The following is a 22,448-nucleotide window of genomic DNA, read 5'->3' as shown; positions in this document are numbered from 1 at the left end:
TGTTTTCCATGTAGGCCTCGGACGTGAACTCACGAAGCACCACGACGCATGCGCGAGAATATGACCCGAACGCCGGCGCTACGTCATATTCTCGCGCATGCGTCGTGGTGCTTTCGTGAGTTCGCGGCAGAGGCCAAAACAGAAAACAAGGACGTGTTGAATAAAGTCGTTATTTTGATTTTTTTTTCGCACAAAAACTGTCGTCGTAAAAATATTGTAGAGCCACTGTGGTGAGATGGACTTTTGTAACGACGTTTTTAGTGCCTTTTATGGCACTAATTAATAATTTCATGTGAGTGTGAATGTACTGAATGCCAATGGAGGCCTATCTGAGGCCTTTCTCAGCCATCAGCTTTCAACAAAAATATCTTAATTTGTGTTCCGAAGATGAACGGAGGTCTTACGGGTGTCGAACGACATGAGGGTGAGTAATTAATGACATAATTTTTATTTTTGGGTAAACTAACCCTTTAAACTTCAATCAGAAATATTTTAAATATATGCCATTTTTTAGCACCTGTTAGACTGAAATCATTTACAAAAGCAAGTGTGGATGGAGTAAACTTTATCACGTGTATGTGAAACTAGCGTTACCTGAGCTATATCGTCAGGCCCCTGTAGAGAGAGAGGTATGACCCCAGATTAACTGTAATGTATAGAGACGATAACAGGTTTCAGAAAGTAATTTAATGTTATGCAGTGAAGTTGAGCACACCGTTTCTTTGTGTTTTGCTCTCTCATGTTCGCTCTCTGTCTGTAAATCTGTGAGGAAGTGTCGGAGTCTGTTAGCTGAAGTTTTCTAGGCAAAGAGGTCTGGTAATTTAAACCCCACACAGGGCAAGTTTACGAGCACACACACACACACACACACACACACACACACACACACACACACACACACACACACACACACACACACACACACACACACACACACACACACACACACACACACACACACACACACACACACACACACACACACACATTCTCCCTGTCTGCCTGTCTCTCTCTCTCTGCACTCAGTATTTATGACACCGTCTGTCTCCCTCCTCCTCCTGTGCAATGTGTAATTTAGGGTGACGGTGAGGAAAGAGATAAGATGAATGGAGTGGCAATGTCTTGAACGGAGACATCTAAATGAAAGAGGGTGCAGGTGCACTGTGTTACGAAGAGGATATTAGAGGCAGACGGGGATGACAACACATCACGCTGAGGAAAATTTGACAAATACATACTTTGTTATTCAGATTAGCACACAGGTACTTTCTAGAATATCTAGATAAAAGTTACAAAGGCACAAACACACACAAACACACACACTGGAAAAAGAAAGTGCTGTGTAAAATTACCACCATAGTCAAAGGAAGCCATATTTTGAATTTATGGGTCCTTGCAGCACAGAAAAGGTGAAACGGTAAGGTATCCCATTTTAGGAAAATATTTTGTTGTTTTTTAAAATGTCAAAGGAGCTACATTAACTTTTGTCTTTGTTAGTTTTATAAGTTCATATATAGTCTGTGATAGTTATAAGAAAATGGTAATGTTTTTCTTGTTTTATATGTTACTGTCTGTAATCAGAAAAACTACAACAACAGTTCGACACTTCAACACAAAGATGCTCTAACCCAGTAGTTTCCAAACTTTTTGATGACCCCAATACTGTGCTGTATTTCATTCAAAAAAGCACTGTAATGAAAAAATATTTTGCCATATTTCTTTTGAACCAACTTCCATATTCTGTCTTACACAAACATGTGTCATAACATATGAGGACTATGACGGCTTTCTTTATTTTAGAATCTTCTGGAAGGAGACTTAAACATTACCAGTGCAACATTTTGGTGGTTCACAGATACCATAAATGCCACCTCTCGTGTGAAACTGGAAAGTTGAAGAAATACTGATATAATAAATAACAGTCAGGGGCCTTCTGAAGTGTCAATAAGTTTAAGATGGACTGTGGTTCTATACAAGAAATATAAAAAGTTCTATTGTGACGTTAAAAGTAAATAGAATAAAATATTATTCAAAAGCCTATTTTTATTTATTCATTCACGTTTCTGATGTAATACTTTTTTTTGCAATTATATAATATATTGTGAATTTCAGAATGTTTTAATATTTTATCTTTTTCTTTTTCACCTCAAAGCATATTGTTTCCTTACATTTATCAAAATCCTAAAACTTTGCTTACTTAAATTTTAAATTACATTTTCAATCTCAGAAATTCAATGCAGACTTTTGAACCTGACTATATCTGAAATCTGTATTACTGCCACACTCAAGACTGCTGTCATGTGGAATTGAGCAGTGTGTCGAGGATAAATGCTTTTATGAGTGGGAAACACACAGGCCCTTTCCTCTGAGACAAATGAACAGCAGACGGAGTCACGTCTGTGCAAACGGCTCTATATGTATGTGTTTATGTGTGAACAGAACTCTGATACGGCACTCCGGCAAACAGATGTGTGTGAGTGGGAGAATGAGCCAGCAGACAAACATTACCACAGTCATTTATCTGTCAGAATGGAGACTGGAAAACAACAGAGTTCACAAACACAGACACATGTGCACACTCGCACACGTTCTCTCCGGTTCTGGCACACTTGAGTTATGCCTCCTACACTCTCATTAGTCGCCACATTCATTCCTCATTCTCAGGTTTTAAATGAACGCTTTGAGGTACTTTAAGTGTTTCTGCATTCTCAGCACTGGCGTCCGTCCAGAACAGTGAGGACATTATGCAGCGACCGACACATTTCAGGACTTTTTCATTTTATTCTGGCATATAGTGCAATGTAAAAGCAGTATTATATGTAAGCATTGATTATAACTGCAACAAATGATGATTTAAAATAGCAACGCAAAACTCATCTGAAGGTTACAAGCACAGTTATATCATACAATATATGACACAATGATGACTTTAAGCGTCTCACCGTCTTTCCATGTGCACGCTTATGATCTTCTAGAATAAGTTAAATGTCAGTTTGTAGCAGAGAACATTCTCACGGGCGGATGGGCGGATGTATCGTGAAATTCTTTCAATCCTAACTTTTTTTTTTTTTTCTTAAACTGGTGTTTTATTTAGCATGGAAATTACACAGTATACTACACCAAAAAAAAAAAAAAATTACTCTCGTCATTCCAAATTCTTTATTTTGATGGAAGAAAAAAAGGAGATATTCTGAAGAACTGAAGACAATTGGTGCTATTGGTAAACATTAATAGTAGTATTGGTTGGAAAGGAAAAAAAGGGACCTATCCATAAGTCAGGCTAACTTTTTTTCTGTCATATTTGCTCATGGTGACTCATGGGTGCTCCATTGCCTTTTTTCCCCTTTTCTTTTCAAGCCAGTGGACTCTATAAACACAGGTATCGACTAAAATCTCTGTGCTACACAAGCTTCTGGTTTTGTATTCTCCCATTGCAAACTGTGGCAGCAGCAAACTATAGTAAACATAACATTTAAATATATTAAAATAGAATGTTTTAGTAATGAGTTCCAGAGAGTACCTTTTATCATAGGCAGAGCGTGTAAGGCAGAACAAGGCTGGGCAAGGTGTCCCCTGGCCATGGACTTGAGATTAGCGTGGAATTGTCTAACTCAAACCACTGCCTGCTTTTAGAAGGAAAAGCTGCCCATTACTGCTGGTCTAGGATATCCCCCCCCCCCCCCCCCCATAATTATAGCACATTGGTGAAAACAGATTTTGCAAATGATCCAGTGTTTTTTGTGTTTGTGCTCTGAAGAAAGTCAAAAGTTTCTATTAACAAAAGTTTCTATTTGCAGCATTGACCGATGTAGCCAATCACAAGCAAATCTGTTGATTTCTTGAACGTAATGGACAATCAGAGGTGTTTGTCTCAAGCAAAGTGTAGACTATACAAATAAGAAATTTGTTGTGCACTCAGCTACATTTATTAAAACTGAACTTTGTGAGATTGTAATGAACTAAGATGAGTGACAGCTTTTTAGTGATTATAAAGGGAGCACTCTTTGCTTTCTTTCTGCCATGCCAAATCCCCCATACAGTATGCTTGCTTTTCTGTTAAAATTAACAGTGGTTTGTGAAGGTAGATGCTTTAATAACAAATCATTTATCGGGAGCAAAGTTTCCTCACAAAGTTTAATTACCATCTGAATCTAACCATTTTGTGTCAATAAATGGAAAAATCAAGCAGCTGTTTATTATCATGTTTGTAATGTATTATCCTGTTGTACCCTACTATGGAAGCCTCCCATCCATCTTTTTAACAGTACCATGTTGTGTGTGTGTATCTGGGACTGAATGGAAGCTTTCTAAAGCATGTCATCATGTCAATTGTATTTTAGTGAGAAGGAATGACAGAGAGGGGGAAGATAACGCAGAACAAATTTTGACATCCACAGACCCCAGCTTCCCCTTTCAACCTAATCCACTACGGCCCTGCAGTATAGAACATAAATATTCCCTCACGTCAGTTCCTCTGAGCTGCTGCTGTGTGTGCGCCGTGCTGCAGGGACGAACTATACGTTCAGCCTTTTGTCAGCTCATAAAACTAGAGTTTTGCTTACAAGCCTCACTGTGTTCCCACCGCCGGCGGGTTTCCGAGGTAATGTGATAACATGATACGTTGTTATGCATGTAGAGGGAAAAATCGAGGAGTGTGTGGAATAAGGGAGTCACAGTTGTGGCTATGTCACGACGAAGGCCCATGACTTGATGCTGAACAATATTTTTAACACAACCATGAGGGTGAGGAATGATTCCAGATGTGTTTTTAGTATGGAGAATACTACTTGCATTCAAAAACGACATTCCAGAGTTACATGAACGTCTCGTTTGCATTAAACATTGGGTTCTAGATCTTATGCTGTGAGCTGGTGAAGCCCCAAGGTGTCAAAACTCAAGTAGTCAAAGTCGTGAATTGAGAGTCCCAGTCAAGAGCACTAAAGAGTGAATCTCAAGCACTGAAGTGAGCTTTTGAGTCACTTGAATCAAGTGTAGACACTGAAAAGGGCAATTCTGACAAAAGAGCCAGACAGATACACACTGTCAGAATGGATTGTAGAGTTACAGATCCAAGGTTAATCAGACAAAAGTCGTGCATAGACACAATGGGGCAAAGGCCAACTGTCAGTCACTTCAGAGATGGACGGATCTGACAAGAGAAAATGGGTTGGCAAATGTGAGAAAGCAGAACTTTTAAATGATAACAAATACTGTTCATACAGATTATTTTTAAATTGTGGGAACTTTGTAGTGCAACATCTATGAGAAATAGTTTGAAATACACAAACAAACATTAAGAATTTAACATGCGATTCTTTTCCGTTTATGAGTAGGAATTTGAATTGAAACCCCACCATCACAGGAATAAATTACATTTTACAATATATTAAAATGAAAAACAGTTATTTTAAACTGCAATAACATTTCCATATTACTGTTTTTACAGTATGTTGGGCAAATGCAAAAAAGGCAGCCTTGGTGAGGATAAAAACAAAACAAAAATAAAACTTACATACCCCAAACTTTCGGACAGCTGTACGTGTTTGTGAGTGTGTGTGTGTGTGTGTGTGTGTGTGTGCACATTGTTGTACCTATTTTAATTTTTTAATTCAGAAAAAAAAATAATGTCTGTGGATGTATCAATTTGCATTTAAACTTAAGAACTGAACTGAAACTTTAAGCCATTCTCACTTAAATTTTAAAATGGTGCACAGCCCTGACAGACACACACGCACACACACAGTCAGCATAGTTCACATTGCCGCTTCACAGCTTCTCTCTGCTCGCTCTATCTGTACCATCTCCATCTGTTGTCACTCCAATGCAAACTTCTTACACCTTGCCCTTGATCTTTTGTAATGTTCCCTATACATACACGTGCACACACACGCAGATAATCCGTTTAATGGGTATTAACCCAAACACACTCATTACAGAGATGGATGTGATGGTTTAATAGTCCTGCTGAGCACTGGAAGTGAATGCTACAACACACACAAACTCACAGACAATCCTCATTACTCTGAGGGATTACCCAGTCACACACACAGTGTCAGACAAGTTACAGACCAGCACTGATCCCTGATCGCTGGGCTCAGCGGCCCATTTAGTATTCATATTCTATTTTCAATTTGTGCACCACTCTAAAACAGAGTTCTTTTTCATGGAAATATGTTTCAATGCTGATGGGCAGGCCCAGAAAGATTTTTTTAAGGATTTTTATGCTGAATTTAGGGGATTCGAAGGAACAGATTTTAACTATGTGAAATGTGTTATATGAAGCTGAGCTAGTTAATAATTAGCAATTTTACGTAATCTGCAATTAAAAAATCGAATAATTTTCCCCATCCTTCTAAAAAAACATTTACATCTTTCCAAGAAATGTTTGACATAAAAACAAAAAGTAGATTAAAATTTGTCAATATGATCTGACTTTGTTCCGCCACTACTACTACTACTACTTCACTACTTTCTATTGTTTTAGAAGATTATTTTTACTTTAATATATTTCCCCCCAATCATTTCAGAATACAGTAAAGCAACAAGCGGTCATGGTGTGTTGTTAGGCGAAAGTTTAACTGGTAGCTGATTCCACAATCAAATTATTTATGACAGCTCTCTGGAATACTTGACTCTGATTGGTCAATCACTGCATTCCTATTTTTGTATAATGACCACTAAACTGTAATTTAATTATAGTAAATTGACTGTTGTCCCTGGCAACCAAAACTTTCACTTAGTGTTTCAAATTTCATAACACTCTGTAGTTTATTTCTTCTCACATTTCATTATTTCAGCTGAAATCATTTGTTCATGTCTGTTTATATATTTGAAAATAGCTTTGCAAGCCAGATAATGCCAGCCATTATCGCAAAATAAACCCATTTGGTATAATACAAACTTGGTTGATGATACATATTATGGGGTCCTAGTCACCCTGTTAAGTTCATTTTGCGATAATATGCTGACTGTGGCATTATCTGTCAATAAATGCAATAATAAATGTTTTTCTGAGATCCAAATCAGCTTATTAGAATGAAAATTCAGCTTTGGCATTACATGAATAAATTACATTTTTAAATATATTCAAATAGAAAATTGTTGTTTTAAATTGTGATGATATTTTACAATAGTACTGTTTTTACTGTACTTTCAAGTAACAAACTTCTGAATGGTACACACACACACACACATATATATATATATATATATATATATACTGTAAAAAAAATCAGATCTCCAATTGAAAATTTTCTAGTGACCGATCACATCAAAATTTTTCAGTTGGCCAAATTGAATTTCTGTGAATTGATGCAATTTAATAGCCTAGAAATCTAGACGCACCCTAGCGGCAGAAAATTTATTTTGCCGTGAGTGTAGTCTAGCAACTCTCGGTAGACATGAGAGCTGGAAAAACCAAACTCTGGTCAGGCCAATCACAGCGTGTGTAGAGTCGGTGGGCGAGCTTAACATAATGACGGCATGTCACGGGCCTCACGGCAGAGTTGCGGAGGTTCTGCGTGCTACTCGTAAACGAAGAAGCTGACGAACAGCGGTCTTTTGAATCGGCTTTGGCCGCGACTCTGGAAGACTTGCAGTTAAGCTTTTCTTTGAGAAAAGAACAAAGAATGGCACTGAAGTCATTCTTAAGAAAAGAAGATTTGAAAGACAACGGTTTATCCCGCCCCTCGGATTGAGCCCTGTCAATGGTGAGTTTCCAGACCCAACATCTTGATGTGGGTCTGGCTTGTCAGGCTAGTAATTTAATTCACAGAAATTTAATTTGGCCAACAAAAAAATGTAGATGTGATCGATCACTAGAAAATTTTCATTGGGAGACCAGATTTTTTTTTACAGTATATAAATATATATACACTCACCTAAAGGATTATTAGGAACACCATACTAATACTGTGTTTGAACCCCTTTCGCCTGCAGAACTGCCTTAATTCTACGTGGCATTGATTCAACAAGGTGCTGAAAGCATTCTTTAGAAATGTTGGCCCATATTGATAGGATAGCATCTTGCAGTTGATGGAGATTTGTGGGATGCACATCCAGGGCACGAAGACAGGGCACAAACAACAGGGCAGTCTGGGAGCCTGGCTAGCGCTCCCGGACTGTCTCGCTGGCTCATCCGTACTATCAGTCTCGGCTATGCGATTCAGTTGCGTACCGGCTTCCCAAGTACAGGGGCATCCTTTTTCACCTCCGTGTGGAGCTGCAATGCCCATGTCTTGCGGTCAGAGATCGATGTCCTACTGGCGAAGGACGCGGTCGAGCCGGTTCCTCCAGCCGATATGAAGTCGGGGTTCTACTGCCCCCACTTCATTGTACCCAAGAAAGGTGGTGGGTTATGGCCAATCTTGGACCTGCGTGTTCTGTATCGGGCCCTGCACAAGCTTCCGTTCAGAATGTTAACGCAGAAACGCATTTTCGAATGCATCCGTCCCCAAGATTGGTTTGCAGCGATCGACCTGAAGGACGCGTACTTTCATGTCTCTATCCTTCCTCGACACAGACCGTTTCTACGCTTTGTGTTCGAGGGGAAGGCATATCCGTACAAGTCCTGCCCTTCGGGCTGTCCCTGTCGCCCCGCGTCTTCACGGAAGTCGCTGAGGCGGCCATTGTTCCACTCCGAGAACGCGGCATTCGTTATCAACTATCTCTAAGACTGGCTTATTCTCGCCCAGTCTCGAGAGCAGTTGTGCGAACACAGGGACCTGGTGCTCAGCCACCTCAGCCTGTTGGGCCTTCGGGTCAACCGAGAGGAGAGCAACTCTGTCCCACGCAGAGGATCTCTTATCTCGGTATGGAGCTGGATTCGGTCAACCGGACTGCGCGCCTCTCAGAGGAACGAGTCCAGTCAGTGTTGAACTGCTTGAATACATTCAAAAGCAGGACGGCGGTCCCACTGAAATTTTCAGAGGCTCCTGGGGCATATGGCATCTGCAGCCGCGGTAACGCCGCTCTGATTGCTTCATATGAGACCGCTTCAACGCTGGCTACACGACCGAGTCCTGAGGTGGGCGTGGCAGAGCGGCCAGTATCGGGTCTCAGTTACCCCGTACTGTCACCAAACCTTCAACCCTTGGTCCGACCCCTTGTTCTTACGGGCCCGAGCGCCCTTAAGACAGGTGTCCAGGCATGTTGTGGTATTCACAGATGCCTCAGCCACGGGTTGGGGGGCCACGTACAACGGGCATGCAGTCTCGGGTCTGTGGACGGGGCCCCAGCTGCATTGGCATATCAATTGCCTGGAGTTAATGGCAGTACGTCTTGCGCTAAGTCGCTTCAAGAAGCTGCTTCAGCACAAACACGTACTGGTCCGCACGGACAGCACTGCGGCCGTTGCGTACATCAACCGTCAGGGTGGTCTGCGCTCCCGTCGCATGCTCCAACTCGCCCGCCACCTCCTCCTGTGGAGTCAGAAGTATCTGAGGTCGCTTCGTGCCATTCACATCCCTGGTGCGCTGAACCAGACAGCCGACAAGCTCTCTCGTCAGTTTCCACTTCCGGGAGAGTGGCGACTCCACCCCCGGAGCGTCCAGCTGATATGGGACCTTTTCGGAGCCGCACAGGTAGACCTGTTTGCCTCTCCGGACTCGTCCCATTGCCAGTGGTACTATTCCCTGAACGGGGGTACCCTCGGCACAGATGCACTGGCGCACAGCTGGCCACGGGACCTATGCAAATATGCGTTTCCCCCAGTGAGCCTTCTAGCACAGACTCTGTGCAAGGTCAGGGAGGACGAGGAGCAGGTCTTGCTAGTTGCGCCCTACTGGCCCAACCGGACCTGGTTCGCCGAACTTACTCTCCTCGCGACAGCCCCACCCTGGCCGATTCCCCTGAGGAAGGACCTTCTTTCTCAGGGAGGGGGCACTCTATGGCACCCGCGTCCAGACCTCTGGAAACTCCATGTCTGGTCCCTGGACGGGACGCGGAGGTTCTAGGTGGCCTGCCACAGGCAGTGGTAGACACCATCACTTCAGCTAGAGCCCCCTCTACAAGGCGCCTCTATGCCCTGAAGTGGAACCTGTTCGTTGACTGGTGTTCTTCTCGCCGCGAAGACCCCCGGAAGTGTTCGATTAATGTTGTGCTTTCTTTCCTACAAGATGGGTTGGAGCGAAGGCTGTCTCCCTCCACCCTGAAAGTGTACGTCGCAGCAATAGCGGCGTATCACGATGTAGTGGAAGGTAAATCCTTAGGGAAGCATGATTTAATCGTCAGGTTCCTCAGGGGTGCGAGGAGACTAAATCCTCCTCGTTCTATCTCGCTACCCTCTTGGGACTTAGCCCTGGTGCTCAGAGCACTTCAGGGCCCTCCTTTTGAGCCTTTGCAGTCCGTTGAGTTAAAAATCCTGTCTATGAAGACGGTACTCCTGACTGCATTGGCCTCAATCAAGAGGGTGGGGGACCTGCATGCGCTTTCGGTCAACGAATCGTGCCTAGAATTCGGGCCCGGTAACTCTCACGTCATCCTGAGACCCCGGCCCGGATACGTGCCCAAGGTTCCTACCACTCCCTTTCGGGACCAGGTGGTGAACCTGCAAGCGCTGCCCTCGGAGGAAGCAGACCCAGCCCTGGCTTTGTTATGTCCCGTCCGCGCTCTTCGCGCTTACGTCGACCGGACACAAAGCTTTAGGACCTCAGAGCAGCTCTTCGTCTGTTACGGAGGCCAGCAGAAGGGAAAGGCTGTCTCCAAGCAGAGGTTAGCCCACTGGATAGTGGATGCTATAGTCTTAGCGTACCAATCGCAAGACGTGCCTTGCCCGTTCGGGTTGCGAGCGCACTCCACAAGGAGTGTTTACTCCTCCTGGGCGCTGGCTCAAGGCGCCTCGCTGACAGACATCTGTAGAGCTGCGGGCTGGGCGACACCTAACACGTTCGCTAGATTCTATAGCCTCCGTGTGGAGCCGGTTTCTTCCCGTGTACTCACCTCCAACGGCCGGTAAACGTGAAGTGCCCGTTCCTGTGTCGGCTTGCTACGCCACTCCCGCCTATGGCCGGATACGTGCGTTTATCTTCTCCAGTTGTGTTCCCCAGATTGGTGAACCCTGTCGAGCTCCTCCGCCACCCCTGCGGTGTCAGACGTTGCGGCCGTCTGACGCCAGGCCTGCACCCGTATGCTTGTGGAACGTGTGTGTTAGGCTGGGTCCATATGTAGCGGTTCCCTCACGGCGACCCCATATGTGTATTCTCCACGGTTCCAGCTACCCTATCGGCTAGCCCCGTGTCTTTCCCTTGACAGAGCCCGCTCTGTCGTCTCTGGGTGTGTTCTTTCCCCCCTGGGACCAGGTTGGATCCACCCCAGAGACTGCCATATGTAATTGCTACCCAGTCAGGCTAGTCCATATGAGTATTTCCACCTCTCCTCCTCCGGAGGACGTGGCTCCGCAGCGTAGCATCTCCCGAGACGGGCACGCTTTCCCAGCGTTATCCAATAGTCACACTGAGTGGGTCTTGCAGAAAAAGCAGTGTCGGACCTCCCTGCCTTAAGCCCTGTCTGCTGCTCTAATGGGAGCACCCAGTGAGCTTAAGCAGGGCGCTGGAAGGGCCAGCACCCTGGCGTTTTTCTAGGGATCCCAATTCGTCGGTTGAAAGGGAACGTCTCGGTTACGTATGTAACCCTCGTTCCCTGAAGGAGGGAACGGAGACGTACGTCCCGTCGCCAGGCGCTGTGCTTCTGCTGCAGGCCACATCTCGGCTCCTCAGTTGTAAAAGCGGTATGCGTTGTTCACGTCCGTGTTTTATACCCGCGCTGCGAGGCGGTGCGTGAACCGCATGCCAATGTTTATTGGCTTGTTTCTATACACTCGAAGTAGATTGGTCTCTGAAGACAGATCCCAATTCGTCGGTCAGTTCCGACGTACGTCTCCGTTCCCTCCTTCAGGGAACGAGGGTTACATACGTAACCGAGACGTTTTTGAGGGCACAGTGTAGAAATTACTAATGCCAAATAGGCACTTGAGTGGGAAAAAGTTGCAGACGCCGTAAATGCTGTAGTCTCACAACCTCGGGCCGTGGCCGAAATAAAAAAGAAATGGTCGGATATCATAGTCGAGGCAAAAAAGCGTCTAGCGCTCCATCGCCAGAGTGTGTCCTCGTTTGCCAGCAAGTCTTCTTGCTGTCTGAAGATGCGTTCACTCCGAATCCTTCCATTTGCCACATCTTCTAAGAGCGAAAGATCAGCCATTGTGCGTCATTACGCATTGTGATGGGGCATTTTATTTCCATCCATTTAATTGCATCTGACAAGCTATAGATGTTGATTATAATCTACGTGGAAATGGGAAATAGTTCAATGCAAATGTAATGTCTTGCTGCTTTCTGAATGGTTGAGACATGTCATACATTATTTTATCAAAAATAAAACTAAAGGTATATGCATGAATACCATGATTCCGTAGCTGATGAAGAAATTTTACTATGAAAACAACTTTCCCCAGTGGACAATTAATACATCTATCTATCTATTTATCTATATATCTCCCTAATTATCTATCTATCTGTCTATCTATCTAATTGCATCTATATCTGCTCCGCCAGACGGACACATTGACGAGAGTATCAGTTTTATACATGAGCTATTTCGTTCTGTTTACCATATTATTTATGAGGATGAATTGCATAACATGCCAATATTATTGCAGAACATATTTCTCTTTTCTTTTTGCAAATATGTGTTAATTTGCATTTCTGTTGTAATTTCCGTTTGATTTTGTTTGTTTTATACTGCAGATCGTTCAAAAGGGTGTTCGTGTAGACTGTTAATTGTAAGACTTGCTTTGTGAAGTCTTCATGTTATTTATGAGAGGCAGTATTGCCATTTCTTTTACACAACGGTCTACAGTTTCACACACTTTCATGTGTTTCTTCCATCTGCCGACGGTGTCGCCATTTCTCATTTCACCCGTTTTTGTGCGTACGCCTGGGTCAGAGCTTGCGTGAAGGACCGCACATTTTCCCGTCAAGTTTGCTTTTTATAAATACCAATTATTGCGTAGAGAGTGGCGTACGCCTTCTTTTGTGCGTACGTAACGTTTATAAATGAGGCCCCTGGTGACTGTGGGGGCCATTTTAGTACAGTGAACTCATTGTCATGTTCAAGAAACCAATTTGAAATGATTGGAGCTTTGTGACATGGAGCATTATCCTGCTGGAAGTAGCCATCAGAGGATGGATACATGGTGGTCATAAAGGGGTGGACATGGGCAGAAACAATGCTCAGGTAGGCCGTGGCATTTAAACCATACCCAATTGGCTCAAAGGGGCCTAAAGTGTGCCAAGAAAACATCCCCCACACCATTACACCACCACCACCAGCCTGCACAGTGGTAACAAGGCATGATGGACCCATGTTCTCATTCTGTTTACGCCAAATTCTGACTCTACCATCTGAATGTCTCAACAGAAATCGAGACTCATCAGACCAGGCAACATTTTTCCAGTCTTCAACAGTCCAATTTTGGTGAGCTCGTGCAAATTGTAGCCTCTTTTTCCTATTTGTAGTGGAGATGAGTGGTACCCGGTGGGGTCTTCTGCTGTTGTAGCCCATTCGCCTCAAGGTTGTGCGTGTTGTGGCTTCACAGATGCTTTGCTGCATACCTCGGTTGTAACGAGTGGTTATTTCAGTCAAAGTTTCTCTTCTATCAGCTTGAATCAGTCGGCCCATTCTTATCTGACCTCTAGCATCAACAAGGCATTTTCGCCCACAGGACTGCCGCATACTGGATGTTTTTCCCTTTTCACACCATTCTTTGTAAACCCTAGAAATGGTTGTGCGCGAAAATCCCAGTAACTGAGCAGATTGTGAAATACTCAGACCGGCCCGTCTGGCACCAACAACCATGCCACGCTCAAAATTGCTTAAATCACCTTTCTTTCCCATTCTGACATTCAGTTTGGAGTTCAGGAGATTGTCTTGACCAGGACCACACCCCTAAATGCATTGAAGCAACTGCCATGTGATTGGTTGATTAGATAATTGCATGAATGAGAAATTGAACAGGTGTTCCTAATAATCCTTTAGGTGAGTGTATATATATATATCTTCAAGTTTATATTTCATATGTCATACACTGTAAAAAATGTAAGGCCTCTCCAATTCCAAATTTTCTAGTGAGCGATCACATCTAAATTTTTCAATTGGCCAAATTTAATTTCTGTGAATTGAATTTTATCCATTGTGGCAAAAGTCTGTTAACATGGGCTCAATTAGAAATAATATGTTGAGTCAATGGAAAAATGTAATTTACCAACACAAAAAATTCTAGTGACCGATCACATCTAAATTTTTCAGTTGGCCAAATTGAATTTCTCTGAATTGATAATATTTGATTCACAGAAATTCAATTTGGCCAACTAAAAAATTTAGATGTGATCGGTCACTAGAAAATTTTGAATTGGAGAAATGTTTTACAGTGAAACTGTGAGATTGGTCCAATTAAATGTTTTAAATTGTAGTCACAATAGTTTATTTCTCACTGCCCAAAATACAAAAATGACTAAAAACACAGCCTAAATAGATTAAGCAAAATACAGAACACAGACAACAAGGTTGACATTTTATCACTTTACTTTATTAACAAGTAAATTCCAACACAGGATATTTGGTGAAAATACCTTATTTTCAATAAGGAAAAACTCTGAATACATTCAAGAAGTCTTCTGCATAACAGGATGTCTTAATGTGGTGAAGAAAACGCGGCACTGCATAGGCTAAAAAGCTGCAAATAAAAATAAAAACTAACATTAATGACAAAGTTCCCCCGCATCACATCTGGCAAATTACAGAACATAAGTTATTTCATTATATAATGAGGATGAGAAGAATGGATGGATGAATAAGAAAATCACAAGCTTGATATGTTTGACATTAAAAGGCAATAACTCAAGCCCTGAAAGAGGCAGACGCCAAATGCAATCTAACGGCTCCGGGTCACATAGCACACATATCACACAAATTACTTAATTTACTTATTACCTATTTTTTTAGACATATAAGACATGAGGAAAATAAAACTATTGGCTACCATTAGAGTAAACGAGGTAAACGAGAACACACGCATGAAACCAATGAATGCATGAACTCGTGATTCTACAAAATGTATTTTAAACTTCATACCGGGTCATAAAGCAAAACTCTGGAGAATAATTTCAGTGCTAAATACTCACCAACGTCTTTGTGAGATGAATATCTCTATTCTCTTGGGAATGTCTGTTTCGGTCTTCAGCACCTGCTGGTTCGCCGCGCTCCGCATTTGAAATCTCCCCACGAACGGTTTTCTTCAAGTGCATTTTGCGCATGCGTATACCGTTTTTCGGACCCAGGACTTGTTCAGCCAACATGGATTTTGCCTTGATTGACTTCATAGATTGACTGAGCACAATTAAATATGTTCGGTGAATATACAATTTTAATTTTGAGTGAAGACCTTAAGCTATATAATTTTTTTTTTACAGTGTACAATTTATATCCAGAACATAAAAAAATATATTGGGTAATGGTATGTGAACAATGAACAATACTTTTACAGCATGTTCATTTCTACATATTTTAATACATTTCAGGTTGCTTACATTAATTTTAGTTTATGTATTATAAAATAATTACCAATAAACAATTAAAGTTTATACGTTTATAAATGATCATTAACCTAGGTTAATATATACTGTACAAATAGTTTTATGATACCTAAAGCATTAAATAATGTTACCAAATGGAACCTTAAATGCAGTGTCACCAAAAAAAAAGATTTTATTCAATTCAAAAAGTATTTGTTACATGTCTAGTCTGTTCTGCTTGTGTTTGATTTGTTCCTTTGTTCAGTTTTTCCCGCCACTCCTTGATCATAGTCATTATTAGTTATTTCAATCACCTGTGCCTTGCTAATTATCCTAGTTCTCCCTTAGTGTTTGTCCGTCGATGTTTGTGATACTGGTGTTTTTGACTGTTCCCTGAGAGATTTTGTCATTAAAGTTCCAGTTCCAAGTTCTGCATCGCCTGCGTGAGTTTTGATCACACTAGTTTGTAACAGTATTATTCAATGTGTACATTTGTAACTTCCCTTCAGCCATATCTTCTAAAAGTAATCAGTATATAAACTCATAACACATCATCTCCAATGCTGATCCACAACCAAATCACCCAGGTTGTGCTCAACAACACGAGTAAACGAAAATATGCAAATAAACATTTTAAAATATTTATAAATAAATAAAGAATAACACAATTTGGAATTAAGAAGAACAATGATTTTTGTGTACAAGTGTTGCAAAATTTGATCCAAAATTTGTAAATTTGTAACTTCAGCCATATCTTCTAAAAGTAATCGGCATATCAACTCATAACGCATCACCCCCAATGCTGATCCACAACCAAATCACCCAGGTTGTGCTCAACAACACGAGACACTAAAAAGGTTCACAAAAAATCTTAAAACTGATGAAGAGTGAACAGATTTGAGATGCGACAGTTTGAGACAGAGGCATCGGGTATGGCCAAACTCAATCATCCGGTGAAGGCAAGCTGTTCACCGCAGATGTTGTTGACAGGTGACAGTTGTTGCACAGCGTCAAGCTAGCTTGAAACAAAAAACATCGCAAATCCCCTACTACTAGCACCTCGACCATCCAGAACATAGAGCAAGCTCGCAGTTCAGACCTTCTGCTTCGCTGTTAGTTTACATTATAAAACTTAGCACAAATTAAATCACACAATCAGCAAACGTCACACAATCAACCCCACATGTTGTGTGTTGTGACTGTAAAGTCAAACATTTGGCCCTTTCCATCGCTGGGCCACGTCTACTTACTGTTTTAGGTCGCACAGAGCTTAATCAAAGGCTGTTTATATCAGGTTCTGTCAAAAAGATACTCCACAGAGTAGGGAGGAAAAAAAGGAGTGGAGGGAGGGCAGGGGAGCAGGAGAGGGAGAGATTATCCAGATAGCAGCTAGCATGAATCATATGGCGAGAGAGTGCATGCTCGCTAGAGTGAATGTGAGCTGAACAAGAAAAAAGAGGGAGTGTGTAACCTCTGGGAGAACAGATAAAGAACGTACCGGGGCAGTGTGTAAAACTTCTGCAGCTGCGGGCCGAGCTTATCCCGTATCCATGACAGGCAAAAAAGACCTGATTTACATCGCAGCAGGACTTGGGAATTCAGGCCGGATTTGGGGCGGCTAGCGTAGGCCCGGTTAGTCAACAGAGGAGTCACTGAAAGAAAGCAGCAGAAGACAGATGACAAACTTAAAACACAAGCCTGGAACCAGATTATTGCTTTAAATTCTGATTACAAGTTCAACCCAAAAAGACCTGCACTGTGTCATGTCAGTAGAGAGAAAAAAGACAATGGGCCTCATTCACTGATATTTCACACAAGTGTTCTCATGTAAATGAAAATATACGAATATACATTGCAAAATATTTATACATAAATAAAGAATAAGACAATTTTGAATTACGAAGAACAATGTGTTTTTTTGTTTTTTTATTGTACAAGCGTTGCTAAATTGTATCCTAAATTTAGATAAAAATGCTAACATAAATCATTGAAGGATTTAATCTTGAAAACATTCACAGTGTGGGCAAGCCTGAGTGATGGCAATAAAGGGTGGGAGATTCAGAAAGAAAGAAAAAAAGAAGGATGATATTTATGTGAGGGACACAAAGAAGGACAAACAGAAAGTAAAGTGTGTACTGTTGGAAAGAAAATGGCAGTATTTGTGAGGATACAGTAGGCTATATGACAAAATGAAAGCGAGCAGTTTCTCATATCACCATAAAAAGCCATGACCTTATAAGTAATAGTTTGAAAAACAGGCAGGGAACAGGCTGTCAACAGTAATTCATGCACATTTACAGAACACATGATTTTGGCATTCACATGGAAAAACATGAAATCGAGTAATTTAAGCTGAATCCATTCACCCAGTTTGTTTTCAATCGTACTACGTTTTCCCGTGATCCTCTGCTTTGTGGTTTTGAGAGGCAGATGGGATAGTGTTTCCAGGAAATGAAAAGGTGAAGGAGAGAGGTGCATGATGGGGGATTACTCAAGTTTACAATCATATAATGCCATGATGACTTTAACATCTGAGAGTATGTTTAATGTGTTTAAATCCCTCTGTGAAAACCGGTTGACTTGAAAAAATGTCAAAAGGTCTAGATTAACATACAGCAATCTACTGGCGGCTTGTACTTACAAAATCAATCTTATGTACGTTTCATACTTTTGGTAAGCTAGTGTACGTGTCTGAAAGTGTGTGTTTGCGTCAGCGGGTTGCCACCAGCCTTGGTCTCCTCACTAAAATCAACTCCTGCCATGAATCAACAATGTGATTTTGTCTGACATGTAATCACTGTATTGTAATTAAAAATAAATTACACCTTATGATACAGCAATATGCTTAAAATAATATCTATTATCCACAGACCACAGAGGAAAAAAACAACAACTGCATACTAATTATGCTGCAATTATGAAATACACCAATGCCTCGGTAAGTTTGCCATGACGATCTCCCCTCCTGGCCTCAGGTGGAGTCAGATAGCTATTACTTCAACTTCATTAAAACACAAATTTTCCCAATTCATTTTTTATTGTGCGTAATTAACACTTGTTGTGGGATGGTTTAGTTATCTTCCTGACAGCATTTTAATGTTTAGAAAGAAACTTTTAAAGAAAAGCACACTTAATTCAGTGTTTATGCCTGGTATTAACATTTGGGCTGGGTAAAACTATAGTTATCTGTCAGTCACTTTCAACGTTATGAAGAAGACTGAAAAATGGGTACAACATGCAATAACATGCAATATCTGAATAATTTTAATAGGCTACTTCAAATCAAAGTCAAAGTTTTAGGTCGACACATAGCAGAGACTAGACTGGGCACGTGACTGTAACTTACGTGTGACTTGCTTGATTTAAAAAGAGTTATTTGTTTATCATATTATTTTACAGTACATGCACTTACAGTGTACTTACCTAAGAAAGAACTGGGTAATATAAGGTAACTACCTTGGTTAAGGTTAGGTTTAGGGGGTAGGTTCAGGGAAGGCAAGGCAAGGCAAGGCAAGGCAAGGCAAGGCAAGGCAAGTTTATTTGTATAGCACATTTCATACACAGTGGCAATTCAAAGTGCTTTACACAGAAATGAAGTTAAAATATTCATAAGTGAATAAAAAAAAAAAAAATAAAAAAAAATATATATATATATATATATATATATAGTATAACAGTTATAATAGGAATTAAAAGAAAAAGATGAAATCTCTTATCTGGGGTGGAAGAAAATGGAGAGTCAGGTTTACTTAAAAAATATTTGTCAGGTAATTGTGCGTTTAGACAGTACCCTTACAGACAAATCTTTTTGGCCTAACTTGAGGGCGTTCTCTAGATGTTTTACCCGTCAGAGCAGATCTAAACGGGTCTTCCTCGCACCGGAAGGGAGTACTCAAAAAATATTTGTCAGTTAACTGTGCATTTAAACATTACCCTTACAGACAAATCTTCCTGGACAGGAACACAAGGGCTATCTCTACTTTGTTTGACCGTCAGAGTACTAGTTATTACCTAGTTATTACTCAGTTATTGCAATTATTATAATAAGTACATAGTATGTAAATGGGGAACAGTACTGTAAAATAAAGTGCTATCACTAAGCCCCAAAAAAGGGGGGATTTCGTTTATCCAATTTGTAAGCAAAATGGACATTATACAATATACAAAATTATACAATATGTAAGCAAAATTAAAATATGGCTCAATGAATCAGAATCAGAATTAATCAAAATCTAAAATCTGAGCTTGTGAATCGTAATCAAATCAGTAAATCAGATTTCTTAAACTTTTTTTCAGTATGCCTGAAATCAACAAAATAAGTGACACATTTAGTTAGTGATAAATAGCCACAAAATCAGAAACTAGGGCTGTCAATCGATTAAAAATTGTAATCACACTTTTGTTGTGCAATTAATCGTGATGAAATAAACGTGAAATTACGCATACGCCATTTATCTCATTAAACACATGAATTTTGTCATAATTTGCTATATCCAGCAAAGTAAACAATCAGATTGAAGGGTGATCCTCACAAAACTATTTTCTGCAAGCTTCAAGGATCATTGGAGACTCCAAAAGGACACTAAATAACCAAATATAAGGAGTCCATATAATTGTATTATATAATACAGGTAACACTTTACAATAAGGTTCATTAGATAACATTAGTTAACTACATTAGTTAACATTAACTAATAATGCACTGCACTTATAAAGCATTTATTATCTTTGTTAATGTTAATTTCAATATTTACTAATGCATTAGTAAAATCTTGTTAATGCACTGTGAACTAACATGAACAAACCATGAACAGCTGTATTTTTATTAATTAACGTTAACAAAGATTAACTAATACTGAACAGAGGTTCTGTTCATGGTTAGTTCATGTTATCTAATGCATTAACTAATGTTAACTAATACAACCTTATTGTAAAGTGTTACCATAATACATTTATACACACCTAAGCACCCATGAAAAAAACATTACAGAAAAAAAAACTACAGAATTCAGTGTATAGTATGTGTACAGAGCAACAACGAGACTGTTTTAATTTAAGCAAGCAGTCAAGCTGTGATACCGGACAGAAACACATGGAGATGCAAAAAAACCTCCTAAATCAACTGTTTTGACTTGACTGCATAAGCTTACGATTACTAAACACAACAACGTACACATGACAAATCAAACATTATCCTTCCTGAGTGTGTGTGGAAACAATGGGAATGTACTGAGATGTGTATGAATTTTTTTTACAGTCTATGGTCTGTACATGAATGCAGCGTGCGATCAGTGATCGAGAGTGTGCACATACACGTTTTTTTTTTTTTTTTTGTGCATCAATTTAACAGACACTCACTCGCTTACTGTACGACTCCTGTATGTCACCAACATTTTTTCTTCAGAAACAATTGGACACACTGGAATGAAAAATTCACTAAAAACGCAATGTGAGCCTCTATACACTCTGATGTAATCACCCTGGCCTTTTTTACATTAGCGCTGTTTTGGACTCACTGAAAATTTTCCCAGAATTTAACGGCTTAAATGTCCTGATCACAAACAGAGAAGCAGAATTGGGTTAAAGAGTTAGAATGGAAATGTCTTCCTACCAGGGTTACAGGTGCTGTAGATGCTCAGTGTGATTGTGATAAACTCCCGACTTCTAAGATAATCTAACTGCGTGACGAACATTACGTTAATGATGCAGCTTCCCGTACTTCTGTAATTTATTTGCATTCAATTATTTTAATGCATTAAGGACTTTAAATTAATCACATGCGCGTTAACGGTGACAGCCCTATCAGAAACTTTTCCATCCACAAAAAATCAAACAACAGTTGTTGACAGGTATTAAAACTTGTGACTTGATAAACTAAAAGTAAAAAATAAAGTAAAGTAAAAAAAGCTCACCAGTGATGAATTTTTGTGGGCTCCAAACCTACAGCCTTCCAGTTTGTCCACAATGCCGCACCACCCTCTATCTGACCTGACATAATGTGGCAGAACTTTGGTGAGCGATGCCGCTGTGAATGGAAGCTAAAAGGCTTGTCTTGGGAGTTTCTGTTTGTCAGATTTGACAGAACGCTTGTTGCAAGGTTAGGTATCTTGAGCACTTTCTGTTTAGTGGCCCCATTATGTCTTTCTCTCTCTCCACCTGTGAGAATAAAGGAAAACAGAGAGAGAAGAAATAGGAAAGTCAGTGTGTGGAGAACAACAAGAGAGTAGCTGAACCCACAACGACAGTTTCTTTAAATATTAGCAAGCTGTTAAAGTCATCTGTGTATCTGTGTGAATGAGGTTTGCTAGAGGCTAAGTGACTATTAAAATGTTTCTGGTTGACCCCTGCATACTTTAGGTTTTATTTTCCACCTAAAATGATGAGCGCAGGGCTGTTGGAGCCAAAATGGCTGCTTGTTTGTGGCTAGTGGTTTGACTTAAAACCTGAAGAAACTGATAGGGGAAACATATGGCTGTTGCAGAAGTCACATCCTATTTGTCTAAAGGCATAGAAACGTTTATTTTGTTTAACATGCAGGGTTGTGCAAAATTCAGAATGGAAGAACTTGAATTGAATTGGCCGCATCCTCTTCAAATAAGAAAAGTTCTAAATTATTTAAAACACTTAAATTAACTAAAGAATAATGTTGGATTTAATTATAATAGTTATCAAAGTTTTAGTAACATTTTTAAAATTGTATAACTTATCTCTCTGTCTGTCTGTAATTTTAATTCTGCCTCCTTTCATTCATTCACATCCAAATCCTATTCAAAATATTTCTCAATTTAATTCTGAATTGTGCACAACCCCATTTACATGACAAACTGTAAGAATTATATTTATGTGCATTTGAGAAGAAAAATAAAATCACAGCCATTATGC

Source organism: Gobio gobio (assembly GCF_949357685.1).
Source record: "Gobio gobio genome assembly, chromosome: 7".
NCBI lineage: Eukaryota > Metazoa > Chordata > Actinopteri > Cypriniformes > Gobionidae > Gobio > Gobio gobio.
Note: the sequence above shows the minus strand (reverse complement) of the source record.